We start from the raw sequence: 21,884 nt of genomic DNA, 5'->3' as shown, positions 1-21,884 counted from the left end.
GTAGTGCTACCAGATCCACCAGAGCCTGATGATCCTGATCCTGATCCACTCCCTGAACCCGATGTTGAAGCTGTAGTGCTACCAGATCCACCAGAGCCAGATGATCCTGATCCTGATCCACTGCCTGAACCTGATGTTGAAGCTGTAGTGCTACCAGATCCACCAGAGCCAGATGATCCTGATCCTGATCCACTGCCTGAACCCGATGTTGAAGCTGTAGTGCTACCAGATCCACCAGAGCCTGATGATCCTGATCCTGATCCACTCCCTGAACCCGATGTTGAAGCTGTAGTGCTACCAGATCCACCAGAGCCAGATGATCCTGATCCTGATCCACTGCCTGAACCCGATGTTGAAGCTGTAGTGCTACCAGATCCACCAGAACCTGATGATCCTGATCCTGATCCATTGCCTGAACCCGATGTTGAAGCTGTAGTGTTACCAGATCCACCAGAGCCTGATGATCCTGATCCTGATCCACTGCCTGAACCTGATGTTGAAGCTGTAGTGCTACCAGATCCACCAGAGCCTGATGATCCTGATCCTGATCCACTGCCTGAACCTGATGTTGAAGCTGTAGTGCTACCAGATCCACCAGAGCCTGATGATCCTGATCCTGATCCATTGCCTGAACCCGATGTTGAAGCTGTAGTGCTACCAGATCCACCAGAGCCTGATGATCCTGATCCTGATCCACTGCCTGAACCTGATGTTGAAGCTGTAGTGCTACCAGATCCACCAGAGCCTGATGATCCTGATCCTGATCCACTGCCTGAACCTGATGTTGAAGCTGTAGTGCTACCAGATCCACCAGAACCAGACGATCCACTGCTTGTAACGGGTGCAGCAGTTGTTGGGGCAGCAGTGGTTGTTGGGGCAGCAGTAGTGGTTGGGGCAGCAGTGGTTGGGGCAGCAATGGTTGTTGGGGCAGCAGTCGTTGGGGCACCAATGGTTGTTGGGGCAGCAGTGGTTGTTGGGGCAGCAGTGGTTGTTGGGGCAGCAGTAGTTGTTGGGGCAGCAGTAGTTGTTGGGGCAGCAGTCGTTGGGGCAGCAGTGGTTGTTGGGGCAGCAGTGGTTGTTGGGGCAGCAGTGGTTGTTGGGGCAGCAGTGGTTGTTGGGGCAGCAGTTGTTGTTGGGGCAGCAGTGGTTGTTGGGGCAGCAGTGGTTGTTGGGGCAACAGTGGTTGTTGGGGCAACAGTGGTTGTTGGGGCAGCAGTGGTTGTTTGGGCAGCAGTGGTTGTTGGGGCAACAGTGGTTGTTGGGGCAACAGTGGTTGTTGGGGCAGCAGTGGTTGGGGCAGCAGTGGTTGGGGCAGCAGTGGTTGGGGCAGCAGTGGTTGTTGGGGCAGCAGTGGTTGGGGCAGGAGTTGTTAGCGTGCCATCATTACATCGGTTTCCTTGACAACAGAGGGGTCCACTGGTGATTGTGCCAAAACTTTGCAGTAATGGAAACGTCGCCAGATCTGAAGCAGCTTCACAAATACTTTGAGATATACAACCAAACAGCGGAGAATTCCCAGAACTGGTCGTTACTGTGGAAGAAAATCAAAATTCTTCTTCAGTGAAAATATGTCAGAGAACTAATTCCAACAGTTCTCACATGATGCTCATTTAATGTAGAACCTGAGCTTGTTCAGATGAGTTTCATTATGATATGGTTAAAAAAAATCTTTGTGTTCTTGTACAATTGTAAATCGCTACACTTCCACGGCAAGTTTTTTTTATCCAATGTGAGAAATACATATTTGAAGTATAATGTTACAACTCACCAGCTCCCTGAAAGCATCGATCCTCCACTCCTTCACATCTTGATATACTCTGGCATTCCGGTTGACCAGGGAAACAGGTGAAACACTGTCCACCGTTCTCTGATTGAGGAGTCGGTGCTGAAACATTAAAGAACAAGTTTTCTTAAAAGATCAGAGAACATTTCAGTGTCACAACATCAGTATTTGATTTGTTTCATCAAATTACTTTGTGTGTCTCCTTCAGAAGACAGACGAGGCTTCAACAGTACTCACCAGGAAGAGTTTCTCCATTACAGTCATCAGTGTCACAACATCTGGCAGCTGCCAGAACACTTCCAGCTGCAGCATCTGCTGAAAATGTTCGATCTCCAGTGTTTGGACAAACAGAGGATGCTGCACAGCCTTTGAAGATTGTCTCAGTTGAAGATGAAGATCCAATTGTGGTAACTACAGAGTGAAAAATCACTTTGTTATAGTTGATGAAAAGCTGACAGAACGCTGCAGTAAATGTATTTCACTGAGGAAGAATAGAGATGAAGAACAGTTTACCTTGAATATTGGCTGTTACACACATGGTCTCTGAGGCGCAGGTCAATAAGGGTGATGATGAACACTCCTCATCTGTGCAGGTTTGACATTGAAGTGCTTGAGCTGAAGAGAAAAACAGGAAAGATTAATGACATCCTCACACACACACTTTCAGTATTTTTTAGAATTTTTGTCTTCATCCAGCTACTTCAATGAGCTCAGATAATCCACTGAAGTGAATGAAAGCAGTTACCTGTTGTGGAGAACGCCCAGAGGAGAGTCAGAGTAAGAATCAGCTTCATCATGATGAGGAGTTTCGTCCTGTAGGTCACTTTTCCTGGACGATGAATGCAGCAGGTAAATCCAGGCTGTATTTATACCCCTTCACTGTGAGCACACCCAGAAAAAAGGACAATACGTTAGAGAAGAAGGGACTCCAAGCGTCTCCTTCTAAACACGCCCTTTCTTGTATTTACGTACTGTTAGTGACAGCGGCCTCACCACACCCTGATTGTTCTCAATTCATTTCCAGACACCTTTTATTTCTCTACGTCAATGACTGTTGACACATGTCGAACTGATTATTCATTGCTTTTAAAACACAACACAGAGGACTTTTACAGAAATTTGAGAAAACAATATGAAAAGAAACAAATAAAATGCTTTTAAGAGACAGCAATTCCTCTATAAACACATGCATATACAGTTTTTTTTAATTTATTAATGTAACAGAATATTTCAATAGAAGCAGACATCGACATGACTACCACAGGAATCTATTCACTTATTTATATATCCCAAATCAGTCTATACGAGGTGGATTTCCAATTCACACTGAAGCAATACAAAAAGCTGTATTGCTTCAATTTGAATTGTAAGACTGTCAGAATTGTTAAAAGTGCCTAAAACAACTGAATACTGATATACACTATTAAAAAAAAAAAGGATATGAGTTGCTAATATTTGAAAGTTGCTTCGGAAAAAAAGGTATAAAACATCCAAAGAACGTTCAAGAACATTAACAGACAAAAGATGAAGAAGACAGACATGGTAACAAAAAAGCTAAACGTGATACAAATAACTTTAAAAAAACAATAAATGGCTGAAAGAGGCTTCAAACTGCTACAAACAGCTAAAGGTTCTGTCAGGTTCTGGATCTTTCTCTGAACATGGTAATGCTCATTTGTCAAACTTCTTGAACATCATGTTTCTAAATAACTAAACTGTATTTTGTGTTTAATTGTCAGAGGTTTCTTCTTCTTTTTTTGACATAACTTATTCATGTTGAACAAACAGGGTTATTCTTTGAATTTATTTATTTTATTTTACATTAAGAAAAACCTTTTTTTTAAGAAATGTTTTTTACATTGATACCATATATTTTGTATGAAGATACTAAATTGAAATTTAATAGTTGATTTCGCAGATTCACTTAAGCTAAAAAAACAACTTCTCAGCTTCAAGGGACTTAAGGCAAGATTTGTGAAAAACTACACATGCATTTCCAGTTTATTCATAATGGGCCGTGAAGCATTAAAAACCTCAAATAACAGGCCAATCCGCGTATCTGTCTGTTGCCTTATACAGGCTGTGTGCCAAATAATTTGTTGCTGTTCGGGGTCCGAATTTCCAGCGCAGTCGTGGGGATGTGACCTACATTGACGCTGTATGCGCGTTGCCGAACAGGAAGAACATGGCCGCCGTGGACACGGACTCAAACACTGCATCCCTGGTTCACACAGGGCGCGCCGCACGCGGAAGCGGCAGCGCCGGCACCGAGTATCGGATCTGCGCCCCCGTTAACCTGGGAACGGAAAATACGACAGAATCCGGTCAATTTTCAAATTAAAATAAAGTAAAATAACAAATTATGTTGGTTTTCGGTTTTCCATTTCAGATAAACACACACACGCACACAGGGAGAGGGGACGAGAGGGCGAGCGAGAGAGAGAGGGGGTAGAGATTCACGTGATGGTGGGCATTGTCCAGGCGCGGTTCACCAACAAGATGATGGAAAACACAGTGCTGCTTCCTTCTTTTATTGATTGGATGAACCCGTCGCTGCGTCGGGGAAGCATACTGACGCCTGGTTCACACAGGACGCTGAGGCGCCCGCGCGCGCAGCGCCAGGCGGCAGGCGCTTGGCCGTTCATACAGGAAGCCTTTTCTGCTGCGTTCTGCACGCCGGAGACACGAGCCCATAGAGAGAAGGAGAGTCCTGGCTCTCTACTTGTTGCTGCACAGGCTCCGACGTCAGAGAAGGAGATTGTGGGTTCATCCAATCAATAAAAGAAGGAAGCAGCACTGTGTTTTCCATCATCTTGTTGGTGAACCGAGCCTGGACAGTGCCCACCATCACGTGAATCTCTACCCCCCCTCTCTCTCTCTCGCCCTCTCGCCCCCTCTCCCTGTGTGTGTGTGTGTGTGTGTGTGTGTGTGTGTGTGTGTGTTCATCTGAAAAGGAAAACCGAAAAGCAACATAATTTATGTTATTTTACTTTATTTTAATTTGAATATTGACCGGATTCTCTCGTATTTTCCGTTCCCGACTTCCTGTCTGGAGCGATCTGCTTGATCCAGCTTGATAAATGCCGCTCTCTGCTCTCGGGGCTCACCGAGAAAATAGAGAGGAGCGGAAGCCGCGCAGAAGCACGAGCCGCCCCGCACCTCCTGTATGAACCGTCAGAGAGGTCAACGGGGGCGCGGATCCGATACTCGGTGTGCGACGCTGTCGCTTCCGCGCGCGGTGCGTCCTGTGTGAACCAGGGATGCAGTGTTTGAGTCCGTGTCCACGGCGGCCATGTTCTTCCTGTTCGGCAACGCGCATACAGCGTCAATTTAGGTCACATCCCCACGACTGCATGGGAAATTCAGACCCCGAACAGCAACAAATTCTGTGGCACACAGCCTGTATAAGGCAGCAGACAGATACGCGGATTGGCCTGTTATTTGAGGTTTTTAATGCTTCACGGTCCAATATGAATAAACTGGAAATGCATGTGTAGTTTTTCATAAATCTTGCCTTAAGTCCCTTTAATCACTTGATTGATTAATACATGAATGTAAACAGCAACAAAAAAGTTGTGGAATAAAAATCTCAGAAGACATAAAATACTCATATTTAATTAAAATCAAAATCTTACATCAAATTTTTAGCTTTTTGTTCAAAATTATAATTTTTTTCAGATTTTTTTAAACCTTTTGTCGGAATATAATTTTTAGATTTATAATATAAATCTATAAATACATTATAAATATATAATTGTCACCCAGACCCAGAAACAACATTGAAATTATCATTTTGAAGCTAGCCAGCTTTTCTTTTCACCTTTTCTCTTTCAAAAAATGACTAAATTCTATTTTCTGTGTAATTATCAGACGTGTTTTCAAATCAGATGACTGTAGTTTGTAAAGACTTGGTATAATTTTTGGATCAACCGTAATGAGAGCGGAATTTTCTCGGTTGAGTAAATAAGGGCGAGGTTGTTTAAACTGTGACGAATTCCTGCTGTTGCTGTTTTTATTTCAGTGACATTAAAATTTATCTTGGCACATTTTGTGCGTCACACAAACCAAGCTTGACCTGTCAGTATTTATGTCTTCATCATCGCCGATATTTTTGTCTTTAAGCTCGGTCTTTGTCAGAAATGGTCAAAACAGGTTCTCAGCGGTTTGGAAAGGAGTTTGCGTCTGTTGATGGCCCCAGATGGGATTTCTGAGAACTTTATATACGTGTTGTTTTCTTCTTTCATTGGTCTTTTGACAATCAATGTTTCGTTTCTTGTCAGAATTGAGACTTTTTCATCAAATTTAAACTTTTTTCCACAATATTTTCTTGTTTTGTCTGACTTGTTTTAGTTATCTAACAATTTGTTCTCCTGAATCATTAGATTTTAGATGAGTTTGAATTACACACTTTTAGCCTCTTGTATGAACTTGCTCATTGTCAGGAATCACACTTTGTTCATGTCTCAAATGAAGGAAAGCAACTGGAGCTTGTTTTTGTTAAACCCACAATAGTCTCTGCTCTATTCTTACATTTAATAACAGGTATTAATAGTAACAACAGTAATGCATTCATTGCTGTTGTACTTTACACATTCATAAAGAAACTAAGTTCTCATTGTCGTCAAAATTTTCTTTGTTTGCTTCACAAGGCGAGTTCCAAACAGATTCCATTTGACTGAATCACTGCTTCTTCTATGTGTCTGCATCAATGTGAGCGTAATGAAAGAAACAGAGCTGCTAACTTTAGCTTGAGACACGTAAATGTCTTCTTGTTACGTGTTTCTGGCAGTGACTCAACGTCTTGATCGTACTTGTTGGCATTTCATGAACTTCCTCACTGATCGGCAGCTCTTTGTTGTTTGCAGATGATACTGTGGTGATTGTTCTGCTGTCAGCTCAACTTGACCCAAAAACCACGAGAACAGAGTGTCCTGGATTTGAGGGGTCTCTGGTGATTCTCCTGCTTTTCCAGTGTTCCAGTGTAAAAGTCTCTGAGGGGAGGAAGTGTGGTGCCAGTCCCTCACTCTGCTGAGTTCTCCATGCACTGCAAGTATTTTGATTCACTCTTTCTCTATCTATACCCCCTATTTTCAGCTTTGTCTGACTGATTGCTTTATATTTTCTATAAAATCCTTGTTTTTGTTTTTCACTTATGAAATAATTTTTTTTTAATCAAACTATAATTTTTTTATTTAGCCCTGAAGTAATTAGGTCCAAAAGTTGATATCACTTCTTACCAGTTACTAAAATACTTCGGACATCGGTAAATAATACACATTTCATGAGATCACAGACTTTATATAGGTCACTGAGGTCTATTATTTATTTATTTATTTATTTATTTAAGAGAAAACGGTAACAATGCATATTCATGAATGTTTAAATAAATGTAAATATGCCAGATCAGGTTTGCTCAATCCTGTTCCTGGAGAGCCCCTATCCAGCATGTTTTAGTTCTCTCCTGCTTTAACACACCTGAATGCAATGACAGGCTCATCGTTGTTAGCCTGGCATGCCAGACTGACTTCATGTGTTGCACACAGAGACAGTCTGGTACGGCGCCATTGCGGCTTCATTTCAGACGGGCTGATGAGAGGCGGGACTATTGAGCGGAGAGAACCAATCCAAGAAACGAGGCTGTGACGCAACGACAATGTGACGTACGCAGCGCTCCGTTGTAGTTTTGTAGTCCAAAACATGGGATCATGGCATGGAGTTTTACGTCCGTCCTATCCCCAAATTCCACCGGACGCTTAAGTGACGCGCCGCGCCGGCGTCTTGTTCCTGAAGTCAACGCACACCGGGAGCGCGGCGCGGCGCAGCACCGTTTAGAAGCGGCGACCTGAAGCGAATCACCAGCGCCGTGGTGCGCGCCTCTGTTCTGGTGATCCGTCGTAACACCGGCGCTTCTGGGACGCGGAGCGGCGCTTTTGCGTCTGGTGGAATTTGGGGGTTAAAGAAAAGCCTTCAGAGCAGATTCCTACTGAGGTTTCAGTGCTAAATTCAGTTCATTCAAAACTTCAGACAGAGCCGTGATTAAACCTCGCTGTGTTGCGACCGCCATCATGATTGCTTTGAGGGGGGTATAATATGACGTATCACTAATTCCCGCCTCTCGTGGGCTGTGATTGGTCCGGCAGAAGTTTGCCGGGCAGAAGTCAGATTCAGTTGGCGCGGCACCAGACTGTTTCCCCATGTGTCCCTGAGCATGGAGAGACAGTCTGGCGTGCCAGGCTACTTCACTGTGTTTTGTTAGGTGCTTAACGATGACACAATATTTGGATTCAGGTGTGTTGAAGCAGGGAGAGAACTAAAACATGCTGGACAGGGGCTCTCCAGGAACAGGAACGAGCACCCCTGTGCCAGATTATAGCCTTAGGGTAATTTGGTTGATGTTATACATGTAGAAAGAATAACAAAATAATACATAAACAAAGACAATATATACAAAAGATAGTAGACAAACACAGACACAGAGACAGTTAAAACAGTTTTATACAAGGTTTGTATTGCACGTCCTCCTGGATCTCCCATGCTCACAGGTGTGTGTCTCTTTGAGCCATATTTTTAACTGGTTCTTAAATGTGGAGAGACTTGTGCATTCCCTCACTGTCGATGGAAAACGATTCCAGGTCTTTGTTGCCTGAACTGACAGGACATTTTGGGAAAAAGCAGTTCTTCTGAACAGAGGTTTACAGTCTCCTCTGGCTGAGGCTCGAGTCACTTGAGTCGAGGCACACACTGAATTCTGGTGGATGGATTTGTTCATTGGTGGAGGGGCCAATCCATTTAATACTTTGTAAACCAGACAGGAAGATTTGAATAATTTGAAATTTGTGAAGTTTAGAAGGTTATATTTTTGGAGGATTTGACAGTGATGCTAGGAAAAGGGTTTCTTGTCTAAAATTTTCAATGCCCACTTGTAGGGCTGGGCGGTATGGCAAAAATTTCAGATCACGGTTTTTTCTTAATTCATACCGGTTTCAGGGTATTAACATTATTTTTTTTTCATGCAAGAGTGTTGTTACACACATTTTCTTCTAAGAAAATAATTACTGCAGTTGAATGGCTTTAAATAGCCCATCTTACTGTCATAAGGACTGTATCATGTTTTTTTTCATGTCCAGATTGCGTGATTGCGATCGTTATCTCGACCTGCCGCTTGTTTTGGTTTTTTTTTTTTCTCTCATATGCAGTCCCTTTAGCAAACGCATCTTGAATGGACGTCTAACTGCTAGTCGCAGATTGAGCTGTGGATGTGGAGGGTGTGGATCTTAGTTTATGACATTCCTGCTACTCTTAAACGTGTTTTCGGCTAAGTTGGTGAAGCTAATTGCTGGTGTTAGCACCGCAGGCTACCACTTCTGCTCGACAGCATTTGCAAAAGATAGTTGTTTGATCCACGTCCTCCTTTCAAAGCCGAAAAACTTCCAAACCACAGATGTGGCTCCTCCTTTAGGTATTAGTTCCACTGCGTAAACAGCGTGTGCTTCACTTTGAGAGTTCTTGTTTGGACTGTTCACCGGTATATGAAAAATTCATATCATAACGAAAATAACAACCGGTATTCCGTACAAACTGGTATACCGCACAGGCCTACCCGCTTGTAGCAAGATTCAGCTGGTCTAATGACAGACTGAGCCGCATAAGACCATGAATTGCTAAAAGCAGTTTCGGAACCAACACTGAGCCCCGGGGGATGCCATACATAATGTGTAGATGTGGTGTATTGACCCAAATAGTGATTATATGTTTTAATGTACACAGAAGTTTGTACTGTGATGGACACCGTAGTGAACGGTTGTAGAAGACGTGCACGGCGTGCAAGATTCAGTAAAAGACGTTTGAATAAAAAGTCAGTTGTTTCTGCATCTTTAATACATGACATTTTTGGCGACGAGGATGGGATAACAGTAGATTTTTAGAGGAACAGTCCCCAACTCTACAAAGTCTTTCCTGTCCTCCAGATAGGTTCTGACCCAATTGTGCACAACTCCTCTAATTCCATAGTATACCAGTGTATTGATTTATATATCAAGGTTTATAATATCAGACACTCCCATCCTGGCCTCCCTTCACTGGCTACCTGTGCATTTTAGTGTCCATTCAAAGGTTCTCTTATATATTTTTATTACCTCTCTGAGCTGCTTCACCTCTGCACTCCTGCTCGGTGCCTCAGATCAGCTGATCAGCTGCTCTTGGAGGTGCCGAGGTCCAGGTTTAAGCCCAGAGGGGACAGAGCTTTCTCTGTTGTGGCCCCCAAGCTGTGGAATGAGCTGCCACTGAGTATCAGACAGGCGCCTTCACTGCTTATTTTATTCACTGACTTTTAACTCAGCCTGAGACTCTGCCTTTTTATTTGTTTGTTTGTTTTTGTTTTTTTTATGTTTATTTAAAGCTAGGGTTGGCGATCTTGGAAAACTAGTATTAGCATGTAGCATCTCCCAAGGCTCCGCCTAGCTAGCTCCGCCCAGCTCCCACCCCATTGGAGGAGCTCCCGTTGGGAGCGGAGACGCGGAGACGTTCGCGGTGCGAGCGACACTTCCGCGTCCAGTGTGTTCCTGGCACTTCGTTTCTTCATTTGCACTACACCAAGTTATGGCGCACATCAACGGTATAAATGCTGGTCCATGCTTCACATGTACGCGTTTCCACGTCCGCTTTGGAAGGTCCGCGCACCACCGATGTGGATGCGATTTCTCCCATACTACATTTTGAGCTCCGCTGTGCGCGGTGATCCACGCAGCCTCCAGAAGCTTTTCCGGCACTACAGACTGTTTATCTGCTCCTTTATTACGGGTTATTTAGAGAAAATTAAGCACATACATTGTCAGTACATTATCATTAAAGCTAGGGTTGGCGATTTTGGAAAGCCAGCATTCGTATGTAGCATCTCTCCAAGGCTCCACCTCGCTAGCTCCGCCCAGCTCCCACCCCATTGGAGGAGCTCCCGTTGGGAGCGGAGACGTTCGCGGCGCTCGGTGCGCGTGGCACTTCCGCGTCCAGTGCATCCCTGGCGTAACCTGTCCTCAGCGCTTCGTTTTCTTCATTTGCACTACACCAAGTTATGGCGCACTCAACGGTATAAAGGCTGGTCCATGCTTCACATGTACGCGTTTCCGCGTCCGCTTTGGAAGGTCTGCGCACCACCGATGCGGACGCATACTACATTTTGAGCTCCGCTGTGTGCGTCCCATCTGGCGCTGTGATCCACGCAGCCTCGAGAAGCTTTTCCAGCTCTACAGACTGTTTATCTGCTCCTTTATTACGTATTATTCAGAGAAAAATTAAGCACATACACTGTCAGTACATTATCATTAAGTATTAAAGTTTATTTAGCTTTTTTTTCCTGTTTCTGAATCGCGGGGGCGGCGCAGGAGCGATTAGTTGCTTTCACATCTGTCTGCGGACCTTCTCCTCCCTCCAGACAGAGTCTGCTCTCTCTTTCCATGAGTTTTTCACTCTTTCCGTGTCTTTAAGTGGAGCCATCACTCCATCTACTTTCACTTTTACCGTCATGTTTTGTTCGCTCTGGCGCATGCGTACACTTCCGCGACCTGCGCGCAACGCGGTCTCAAAATCTGGCTGCTGCGCGGACGTCCCAAACATTCGTCTCCGCCATTCTGCAACGACGCTCCGTCCTTCTACGCGCTCACTGAACCAGGGTCAGTGCACGCCATTGACATGTACGTGCAGGGGGCAGGTCGAACGGCGAAGGGATTTGATTGGTTTAAAAAAAGGTGTCCCCTCAAGACTTTTGGTTGCTGTTTTTCCCGTTTTACTCCTGATGTAGATAGCGGATATTTTCCAAACTACTTTAAGAACACGCTATGAATTGCTTCCCATCAGGTCATAAAGATCATTTTAATCAGTATTTAAAAAAATGTATCTCATTCAGATCACCCGAAGCCAGCTGCTTCATTGCTCCACGCTTGTCGCACGAGTTGAAATAATTGAACTTTTCAAGCGAATTCGCGCCAGGACAGCCTATCAGCGTAGAGGTCTTCACAGACGTGCTGACGTAGGGCAGCAGGGCTCCGACCACGCAGAACAGTTGGCATGATGCCAAGGTGAGCGGCGAGCGGCTTGGGGAGAGCGGCGTGCGCAATCTCATTTCTTCACCGCTTCTGATGGAAACCTGCCTGAAGTAGCGCTGGAAACGGTGTCGTCCAGGCGCAGCTCCAGTTGTGCTGTGACGTTCAATGAACTAGCCGTTCGTTTGAACGGCTCTTTTAAGTGAACGACGAGAGCCGTTCACAGCTGTCTGAGAGCCGTTCCTTTGTGCAAATTGTCCTCACTTCCTTCACGTGTCTCCTGAGTGTCTCCGATTCCAGCTGTCACTGCTGCTTTCATGTAAACAACTGAGTTTCAGTTTTCCGCAGCAGCTCCAGTCTCCTGAATGCAGCAGATAACTAGCGGAGGACAGGTGCGTAGAACCCGGAGCGGAGCCGGTGTTTTGGAATAACTGGTTTCCCTATTAACTGGCGACTGAGTTTCTTTCACGTCCCTTCCCACATAGCAAAATTAGTCTGGCCCAGTAGTGGCCCACACTTCTCACTTACACTTGGCCCACATACCGCAATGAATTACGGCACTTGGGAGGGCCACCTCTGGTTGCCACATATTGCCCATGATTGTGCCATGTCTCAGACACCTATTTAGCCATATGTGGCCCTGTCCTGGCCCAGTGTTGGGCGAGGTAAGTTTTAGTTTTTCTTCCAGACGTCAACCACCTGTATGACCACAGCTGGCCCGAAGGAGGACCAGACAAGTTTCAGAACTGGTTCCAGATGTCAGCCTCAACTAATCCGTAACCGGGCCACTTCTTTCATACACTCACTTGCCGTATTTGGCCCAGAAAACAAAATGCTCCAACAATGACAGTTTCAAATATTTATTTATTGATACAATTACAATATCATCTTAAAACAGTATATAAAATTAACAAGTTTAATACTATACATTTTTAAAAGCAAAGCAAAAGTTTTATACAACATATATCCCATACTGAATACAAATGCCCCCCAAAAGTGAGATATGTAGTTGAAAACAGTAATGAAGCAGCAGAAATAAAGTTTGGGGTAAGTGGAAAACTTGTGAAGGACTGGACAAAGCAGAAGTTACTCTTACTGAAATGAATACAACAGAACAATTCGATGTAGTATAGTGTATAGTGGTAGTATAGAGTATAGTGGATGTTGAGCACATACAGCAGTCCAAACAGCAGAGTAGTGTGAGTAGTCCTTGACGCCATGCAGGATGATCTGATCCTCCTGCACCACAGCCAGGTCCGTCAGATCCTCCCCTTCTGGTATTCTGAGGATTCCCACGTTCAGTCCCCTCGTCATGTCGTCCTCCATGTCTGTGGGCTCCTCAAAGATAAAAAGAAAAACAAAAAAAGCACTGTTAGAGTTTTTACTTGTCTGCAAGTTCCAAAAAAGACATTTAACTCTAAAGTCCACTGGTTTGCTCCTGCTAAATCCATGTTGTCTCACATGGGTTTGGAGAGACTTTTGAGACTTGAAAAAACACACAATCACTGTAAATGCAAAGGAGAGCTAAACTTCTTCCATCATGACCACGGCTGGTTCTCTAGTGTTCAAGTGTTCTTCTGGGTTTCCCTGACAGAAGTGCAAAACTTACCTGTCCATCTCATCCATGAAGCAGCCAGGTGGAGCAAATACGATGAGCTACAACATAAAATCCCATATTAGTACAGTGACAATGGTTACAGTACACTCAACAATCATAACTGTTTTGATTTTCTAGAGGCATGCACATACACGTGCCTACTAGTGCACTGATAATATAGTTTTTGTGTCAAATTCAACAATTTGCAGGACTTAAAAGCTGAAAAATATTTTAGGTGGGCTGAGGGCAGCAGCATTGTACTGTATATTCCTCAACTAAATTGAAGACTTGGACCTTTAATTTAATAAAAATAGTGAACACCATTTTCACTTAAAACTGAAAAATGCTTGTTTTTGAATTAGCCTTCTAATGTCAGAAACATGCATGGAATCTGTTCTGACAGATGTACAAGATTGACAGTTTTAATCCTCCCGCCTGCACACTCTGCTCCTGCACCCCCACCCGCGTGCCCCACGTGACCCCCCATCCGCGCACTCCTCTCCGTGCACACCCCGAGCACACAAACCGACCGTCTGCCACGCCATCTCCCCCGCACCCACAAACGTCGTCAAACGTTGTCTGCTTTAATTCAACTGGCGTTTTCATGGTGCAGTCTGCACAGAGCAGGCTGGATTCATGTCATTCACTGGGACAAGTTGTGAATTAACATGTTTAAAAACGCAAAGAGTGTCCCGCTCGTTGTCTTGAGACGATCCAGTTAGCATAGCTAAAAGTTAGCTAAAAGTCTCACGTTTAGCCTTCTAATAACTTAACAATTTAAAGGCAAGAAAAAACCTCTGGGTAGTATTCATATCATACGGTGACTTACCTTTTCTGAATATGTGAGCGTGACTGAAGCCAGACTGAAGGAATACGTCGCGTGCAGCTGCAGAAACTGGCGGACAGCAGAACCGCCGGGCTGTTTGATGCACGTTCAACGTGCTGACGTCATCAGAGATGTCCAATGAGGAAAAGTATCATCGGTTCAAATTCCTAATTCCACAGGAATCGTTTTAATAAGTTTGGAAAGTTTTCTTTAGTGAACACAACATAAACATAACATCTTGAGTTACCACAACTGTTTCAATAATTTGAAGTCCTGCTGACTAAAATTCTTAATTTATCATGACTAATTGGTAGAATTATTTTTAACGGTGTACAATTTTAAAAGAAGAAATTTATAGAAGGACCAAGCAAGTAAAACTTGTTTATGGAAGTTTGAAAGATGAACAGGATTTTTTTCAATGTTATAGTTACACTCTAGAGGAAATGTTCGGCCTCCAACCAGATAGCATGGCTAGAAATAAAAATCCACATTTTTTCACAACACCTTGACACATTTAATCTTAAATTTTTTGTTTAGAGTATCGAAGTCTATGAAGTTGAGTCCTTCATTCTCATATGTATTCACAACAACAGGTTTTTTTCCTGTTTAAAAAGCATCTTATCCATGCACTAGATGGTTTTATTATCAACATATAAAAAAGGGCTGTGTAGGTGAGTCTCGAGACTCCCTCTGCTTTTGATTTAAGTATTCTTGATTTTCAATGATGCTGTGGCTAATGCTTCACTTTATAAAATAGTCATGAATGTTGTACTTTTTTCAGATTTAAGTTTGAATAGCAAAAAATATATTATAAGCAAATAGTAGGCTACAGCAGTAACAAATCTGTAATTTTGAAGTTATATATATTATGTATGCTGTATGCTAGAATGAAAATGAGTGGTTTTAATGATAGTAAATGGGCCCAAAATCTTCTCCAGGAAAAAGTGTGATTTTTATTTGTCTATGATGTTATTGAAATGTCAACATACATTAAAAACAATTAAAATCTTTGTCAGATTTCACAGAATGAACGACATGAATGAGAGCACAAATAAATTGATCAGCCTCTAGAAGTAGGCCAAAAATATTGTGCATTAAAAGAGGCCAATTAAAGTTAATGGTATTTCACACCTGAAATTTAAGTTTTATTGCATTTGGTACAAACAATAATATCTGTCACTGTGAGCTTATCTTTACATGAAGAACAGACCCGGGCCGCATGTGGCCCACAGTTCAAATTTGATATGTGGGCCACATACTAAACTTAACATCTGGCCCACATCTTTTTTTCCACCTTAAAGTGATACCAACTGAATGCCACCTGTGGCCCACCGCTCTTTTTTGACACGTGGGCCACATATTAAACTCAACATCTGGCCCACATTCGGTTTGCCACCTTAAAGACGGCACCACCTCCGCCACATCTGGGCCACGTTTGGTTCACATGCTGTATGCCAGTGCCGACCGAATGCCACCTGTGCCAGCTTCCAGCCAGATGTGGCCCAAGTGTCTCTGCTATGTGGGTTGTTGCTGATAGATGTTAACAACCATACAAAAAAGCCGTATTCGACCTTTTATGAGTCTAATTTCAACATCTGCTGCCAGTAGCAGCAGCAGCAGGAAATGCTAAAGGAAGTCAGTCACCAGTTAATCTGAAACCCGTATTGACCGCTTTATCAGAGGTTTAAGGAATGGAACTGTGACCTGGTGGTTTTGCAACTGAGTAAATTCCCACAATTGCAAGTCAGGCAGCGTCTTCTCTACCCTGATTAGTTATTATATTATTATTCAGGTGTGCGACAAACAGGAGAAGCGCTGGGGAAGTCGCGTGGCTCTGGTCAGGATCTCACAGCATTAAAGTTGTGAGTACATTTTGTTTCTTTTATGAGCAAGCATTTGTTAAAGAGCATTGTTGTGACTGTAAGTGTGGGCAACAGGTTGTGTGCCGGGGGTGAAGTCCTCTGCAGAGATGTGGGCTCTGATGAGGACTCAAGAGGTAAATGGGGAGGCCGGGTTGTACACACCAGCTGATTGTGATTTGTGGGCTAATATGCACATTCTTTTTGCAGACTGTCTTCAGTTTTTGTTGCTGGCTGAGTAGCTGGAGCTGAGAATAGATAAAAAAGGGAATTAGCCACTGAGGCTCTATTATGCTCATTTCTTGTTTTAGAATTTAAAAAATAAAATACTGAATGCTCTAACAGTCCAACAGAAAACACTTCACCCTGCATTTCATGCCACATAGACGCACAAACCACTTTTAATGAACGCACGGCACTTAGCACTTAGGTATATAGGATTTACAGTTTTGTTTGTTTAACCTTTGGATTTTGTTAATTTGAGTTGTGTATTAATTTGATTTACTATTTTGCTTTACTAATTTGAGGGTTTTTTTGTATTTCCTAATTAACTTTATAGTGCGAGCTATTCATTGTTGGTTTTAGAGTTTTGTGGAAACAAAAGAAATAGTTTTATTACTGTAAATAAGTCAATAAATTCATTGTAATTCACTATCTGCCTTTTGTCCTAATTGTAAGCCAGGTCTGACCTGTGTGTTCTTGGCATAAAGTTGATACCCTCTGCTACAGAACACACACACACACACCACAGACGGACAGCCGGGTGCACACAGGACTGTGGGACAAACAGAAGAGTCCTGTCCACTGCTGCTGTGCAGGAGACGGTGATGAGGAGCTGTGATGTTTCTGCAGGAAGTTCTGTGTTGCATATTTGTACCAGCGTGACGCGTCGCGCGAATGAATTCACACCAGCGATAAAACTGGTGCGTCTAGTGCAGCGCGGTGTCATTTGTCGTGCGAATGCAGTCGCGTTAATCGCGTCCGGTGGAAACGCACCGTTACTGTAGAGGAGGAAAAAACCTTGTTTTGACAGAACCTGTAGACTTCTCAAAGCCTTTATAGATGGCGGTGTCATTTTGGAATTCATTTTAAACATTTTTTTTATTATAATTACTTTTACATTGCTTTTCATTTGTATGTTAACTCTGTATTCGTCCTCATAATCTGCAACTGAAAATCTGTCGCTCTGTGACCTCCTTTTCTGTCTTTCTGTCCTCCACCCACCAGTGACCAGAAGAGGGAGGCTGCAGCTGAAAATCCAGTCAAGTCACTGCCCACTGAAGAGACACTGGCCCAGTTTACATGGGTGTTCTTTTCAATCCGATCAAAACAATTGCGTTAAATGCACGTGTATACATGGACGGTATACAAGCGATCCACGGTGAATCCTCATTTACAAGGACCCTGGGTGAAGTGGATTATTTGTCATCCCGTAACATGTGCAAAAAGTCTCTCTTTAGTTTTACAGCCAGAAGTCCTGACCGCCAAGCAATGTGTTTTTATCTGCTGGATATCTGCTCAAAAAATGTTCCAACATCTAAATGATACGCTGCTCATAGAACAAGCGCCCCCCCGGCCGGAGTACCACCCAGCCGAGCGCCGCATCCTGCTGTCTCGGTGTCTCGGGACGCCACTCCGCAGTTAATCCAAAACACCGGCCGGGCGGTCCGTCGGTAGTCGAACACAGAGCTCTTTGTTGCATGTTTTGCAGCCATCTCGCCTCTCCAGTGTTTTTTCTCCCAGGTTTTTTTTTTTTGTGTGTGTTTCTCAACCACCGTTGAATTCTTCTTCTTGTTTTTGACTGTCCTGCTTCCCGTTTACTGCGCATATCATACATTACTACGTATGAGGGATTTAATGTGCAGTACGAATAATCCCGTTTATTCTGCTCTACTGTCAAGGACCATATGTATGAGACACGGAGCAGATTATTGATCGGTGTAGACTACCTTGTGCAATTAGATCCGAAAGACAATCCGCTCCGAGTGAAGCGGATCCAGTCAGGTGTTCATATGACACATTTACAATTCGCTTCACCTCACAATCTGATTGTACGGAGGATTTTTGGGCCCATGTAAATGTGGCCATTGATGCTGTTCATCACTAAGATTCCCTCTCAGTCTCCTCCTGAAGCATCCTACTGAAATGATTTCACCAAAAGTCCTTGATTTGCTCCAAGAACGTTCTCACAACTTTCTCATAACTTCTGTTACAATGTGATAAACCAAAAAATAAATTCACCAAAGAGGACAAAGCAGATTCTACTTAATATTTTCTCAAATACACTTTCCCAATCTATCTCTGCGACACACAAGTAAAAAAAAAAAAAAGCAATGTAAATTATTTCAAGACTTCTGGACGTAGTTGTTTCTGGTTCTGAAGGCATTTGTAGTTGGACTGAAGAATTCAGAGCCACGGACAAATTGCTGTCATGAGAAAATTCAGAAGGCACACTGAGTTTTGATTGGTGGATCTAAAGAACTGAATGTTACTCAGCATCAAGGAAATGTGAATACTTTAAATTTCAACATATTGACAACAACAAATTGCCTTTTATTTTGCAACTTTGTTTCTTTGTCCAATGAGAGCTTCCAAATGGGACAAAAGAGCAAAAGACCTTTAAATAAAGAGAAGCTCAGCCAACAATTAGTCTTCACAATGTGGTCTTTATTCATGGACTCTGCAGATCATCAAGATTTAATCTCTTCAACCACAGAAAACCATTCATAGAAAAATCACGCAAGTCTGAAAAACCAATATTGCTCCTGTGAACACATACAAAGAAAATTTTGGACTAACACTGAGGACAATATTGAGCGATGCTCCATCCATTAAATAACTTAAATACTCAGAATTCCTTTTTAAACACTGTTAGAATAGAATAAATAAGAATGCTGTGTGACGGATAAATACATATGTTTCATATTCATCATGATTGAATAAATAACTTCAAATTCATCAAGTTTGATTCTGAAGTAACAGAAAACAGAAACGAAAAACAAACAAACAAAACTTTTTCAATGTGGATCTGGTTCAAGGGTCCAGGATTGAAAGTTTGTTGGGAACAAGAGTCTGTGAGACGTTTTACTGTTGAGCTTCTTCCCTCAGTGTTCCTGGTTCTAAAGGTTCTGACAGATGGTAAACATCAGGAGTCCCAGCAGCAAGTGGATCAGCCCTGCACTGATACAGCTGACACCAGCAGTTGTTGCACTGACAGTGGACAGCGTGGCAGAGGGTGGAGAAGTTGTAGAAGATCCACCAGAGCCAGAGGATCCCGATCCTGATCCACTGCCTGAACCTGAGGTAGAAGCTGTAGTGTTACCAGACCCGCCAGAGCCAGAGGATCCTGATCCTGATCCACTGCCTGAACCTGATGTAGAAGCTGAGGTGCTACCAGATCCACCAGAACCAGATGATCCTGATCCTGATCCACTGCCTGAACCTGATGTTGAAGCTGTAGTGCTACCAGATCCACCAGAGCCAGATAAGCCACTGTTTGTCAGGGGTGGAGAAGTTGTTGAAGGTGCAGCAGACCCACCAGATCCACCAGAACCTGATCCTGATCCACTTCCTGAACCGGATGTTGAAGCTGTGGTGCTACCAGATCCACCAGAACCAGATGATCCTGACCCTGATCCACTTCCTGAACCTGAAGTTGAAGCTGTAGTGCTACCAGATCCACCAGAACCAGATGATCCTGATCCTGATCCACTTCCTGAACCTGATGTTGAAGCTGTAGTGCTACCAGATCCACCAGAACCAGATGATCCTGATCCTGATCCACTGCCTGAACCTGATGGAGAAGCTGTAGTGCTACCAGATCCACCAGAGCCTGATGATCCTGATCCTGATCCACTGCCTGAACCTGAGGTAGAGGATGTAGGGCTCCCAGAGCCACTCGAACCAGATGATCCACTGTTTGTAATGGGTGGGGAAGTTGTTGAAGGTGCAGCAGACCCACCAGAACTTGATGATCCTGATCCTGATCCACTTCCTGAACCTGATGTTGAAGCTGTGGTGCTACCAGATCCACCAGAACCAGATGATCCACTGTTTGTTACGGGTGCAGCAGTTGCAGTTGGGGCAGAAGTTGTTGGGGCAGCAGTTGTTGGGTCAGGAGTTCTTCGGGCAGCAGTGGTTGGGGCAGCAGTGGTTGGGGCAGCAGTGGTTGGGGCAGGAGTTGTTGGGGCAGGAGTTGTTGGGGCAGCAGTGGTTGGGGCAGCAGTGGTTGGGGCAGGAGTTGTTGGGGCAGCAGTGGTTGGGGCAGCAGCAGTCGTAGGGGCAGCAGTGGTTGGGGCAGCAGTTGTTGGGGCAGGAGTGGTTGGGGCAGGAGTTGTTGGGGCAGGAGTTGTTGGGGCAGGAGTTGTTGGGGCAGCAGTTGTTGGGGCAGCAGTGGTTGGGGCAGGAGTTGTTGGGGCAGGAGTTGTTGGGGCAGCAGTGGTTGGGGCAGCAGTGGTTGGGGCAGCAGTGGTTGGGGCAGCAGTGGTTGGGGCAGGAGTTGTTGGGGCAGCAGTTGTTAGCGTGCCATCATTACATCGGTCTCCTTGACAACAGAGGGGTCCACTGGTGATTGTGCCAAAACTTTGCAGTAATGGAAACGTCGCCAGATCTGAAGCAGCTTCACAAATACTTTGAGATATACAACCAAACAGTGGAGAATTCCCAGAACTGGTCGTGACTGTGGAAGAAAATCAAAATTCATCATCAGTGAAAATATCTCAGAGAACTAATTCCAACAGTTCTCACATGATGCTCATTTAATGTAGAACCTGAGCTTGTTCAGATGAGTTTCATGGTGATTTGGTTAAAAAAAATCTTTGTGTTCTTGTACAATTGTAAATCGCTACACTTCCACGGCAAGTTTTTTTTATCCAATGTGAGAAATACATATTTGAAGTATAATGTTACAACTCACCAGCTCCCTGAAAGCATCGATCCTCCACTCCTTCACATCTTGATATACTCTGGCATTCAGGTTGACCAGGGAAACAGGTGAAACACTGTCCACCGTTCTCTGATTGAGGAGTCGGTGCTGAAACATTAAAGAACAAGTTTTCTTAAAAGATCAGCGAACATGTCAGTGTCACAACATCAGTATTTGTTTCGTTATATCAAATTACTTTGTGTGTCTCCTTCAGAAGACAGACGAGGCTTCAACAGTACTCACCAGGAAGAGTTTCTCCATTACAGTCATCAGTGTCACAACATCTGGCAGCTGCCAGAACACTTCCAGCTGCAGCATCTGCTGAAAATGTTCGATTTCCAGTGGTTGGACAAACAGAGGATGCTGCACAGCCTTTGAAGATTGTCTCAGTTGAAGATGAAGATCCAATTGGGGTAACTACAGAGTGAAAAATCACCTTGTTATAGTTGATGAACAGCTGACAGAACGCTGCAGTAAATGTATTTCACTGAGGAAGAATAGAGATGAAGAACAGTTTACCTTGAATATTGGCTGTTACACACATGGTCTCTGAGGCGCAGGTCAATAAGGGTGATGATGAACACTCCTCATCAGTGCAGGTTTGACATTGAAGTGCTTGAGCTGAAGAGAAAAACAGGAAAGATCAATGACATCCTCACACACACACTTTTAGTATTTTTTAGAATTTTTGTCTTCATCCAGCTACTTCAATGAGCTCAGATAATCCACTGAAGTGAATGAAAGCAGTTACCTGTTGTGGAGAACGCCCAGAGGAGAGTCAGAGTAAGAATCAGCTTCATCATGATGAGGAGTTTCGTCCTGTCGGTCACTTTTCCTGGACGATGAATGCAGCTGGTAAAG

At 43.8% G+C, this 21,884-nt stretch overlaps 2 long non-coding RNA genes across 2 annotated transcripts; both read right to left on the bottom strand.

The window, feature by feature from the left end:
* Positions 1-1,833: 1,833 nt before the first annotated feature.
* LOC115385571 (uncharacterized) lies at positions 1,834-2,387 on the bottom strand. Its single transcript, XR_003931151.1, has 3 exons — positions 2,297-2,387; positions 2,021-2,194; positions 1,834-1,885 (listed from the first exon to the last, which is right to left on the bottom strand). It is a non-coding gene; the product is annotated as an uncharacterized LOC115385571 (long non-coding RNA).
* Positions 2,388-21,014: 18,627 nt separating this feature from the next.
* LOC115385568 (uncharacterized) lies at positions 21,015-21,633 on the bottom strand. The gene is made up of 3 exons (XR_003931148.1): positions 21,543-21,633; positions 21,267-21,440; positions 21,015-21,131 (listed from the first exon to the last, which is right to left on the bottom strand). It is a non-coding gene; the product is annotated as an uncharacterized LOC115385568 (long non-coding RNA).
* Between the last annotated feature and the right edge of the window lie 251 nt (positions 21,634-21,884).

The sequence above is a fragment of the Salarias fasciatus genome, unplaced genomic scaffold (assembly GCF_902148845.1).
Source record: "Salarias fasciatus unplaced genomic scaffold, fSalaFa1.1, whole genome shotgun sequence".
Lineage (NCBI taxonomy): Eukaryota > Metazoa > Chordata > Actinopteri > Blenniiformes > Blenniidae > Salarias > Salarias fasciatus.
This window is presented reverse-complemented; position numbering and strand designations above follow the sequence as displayed.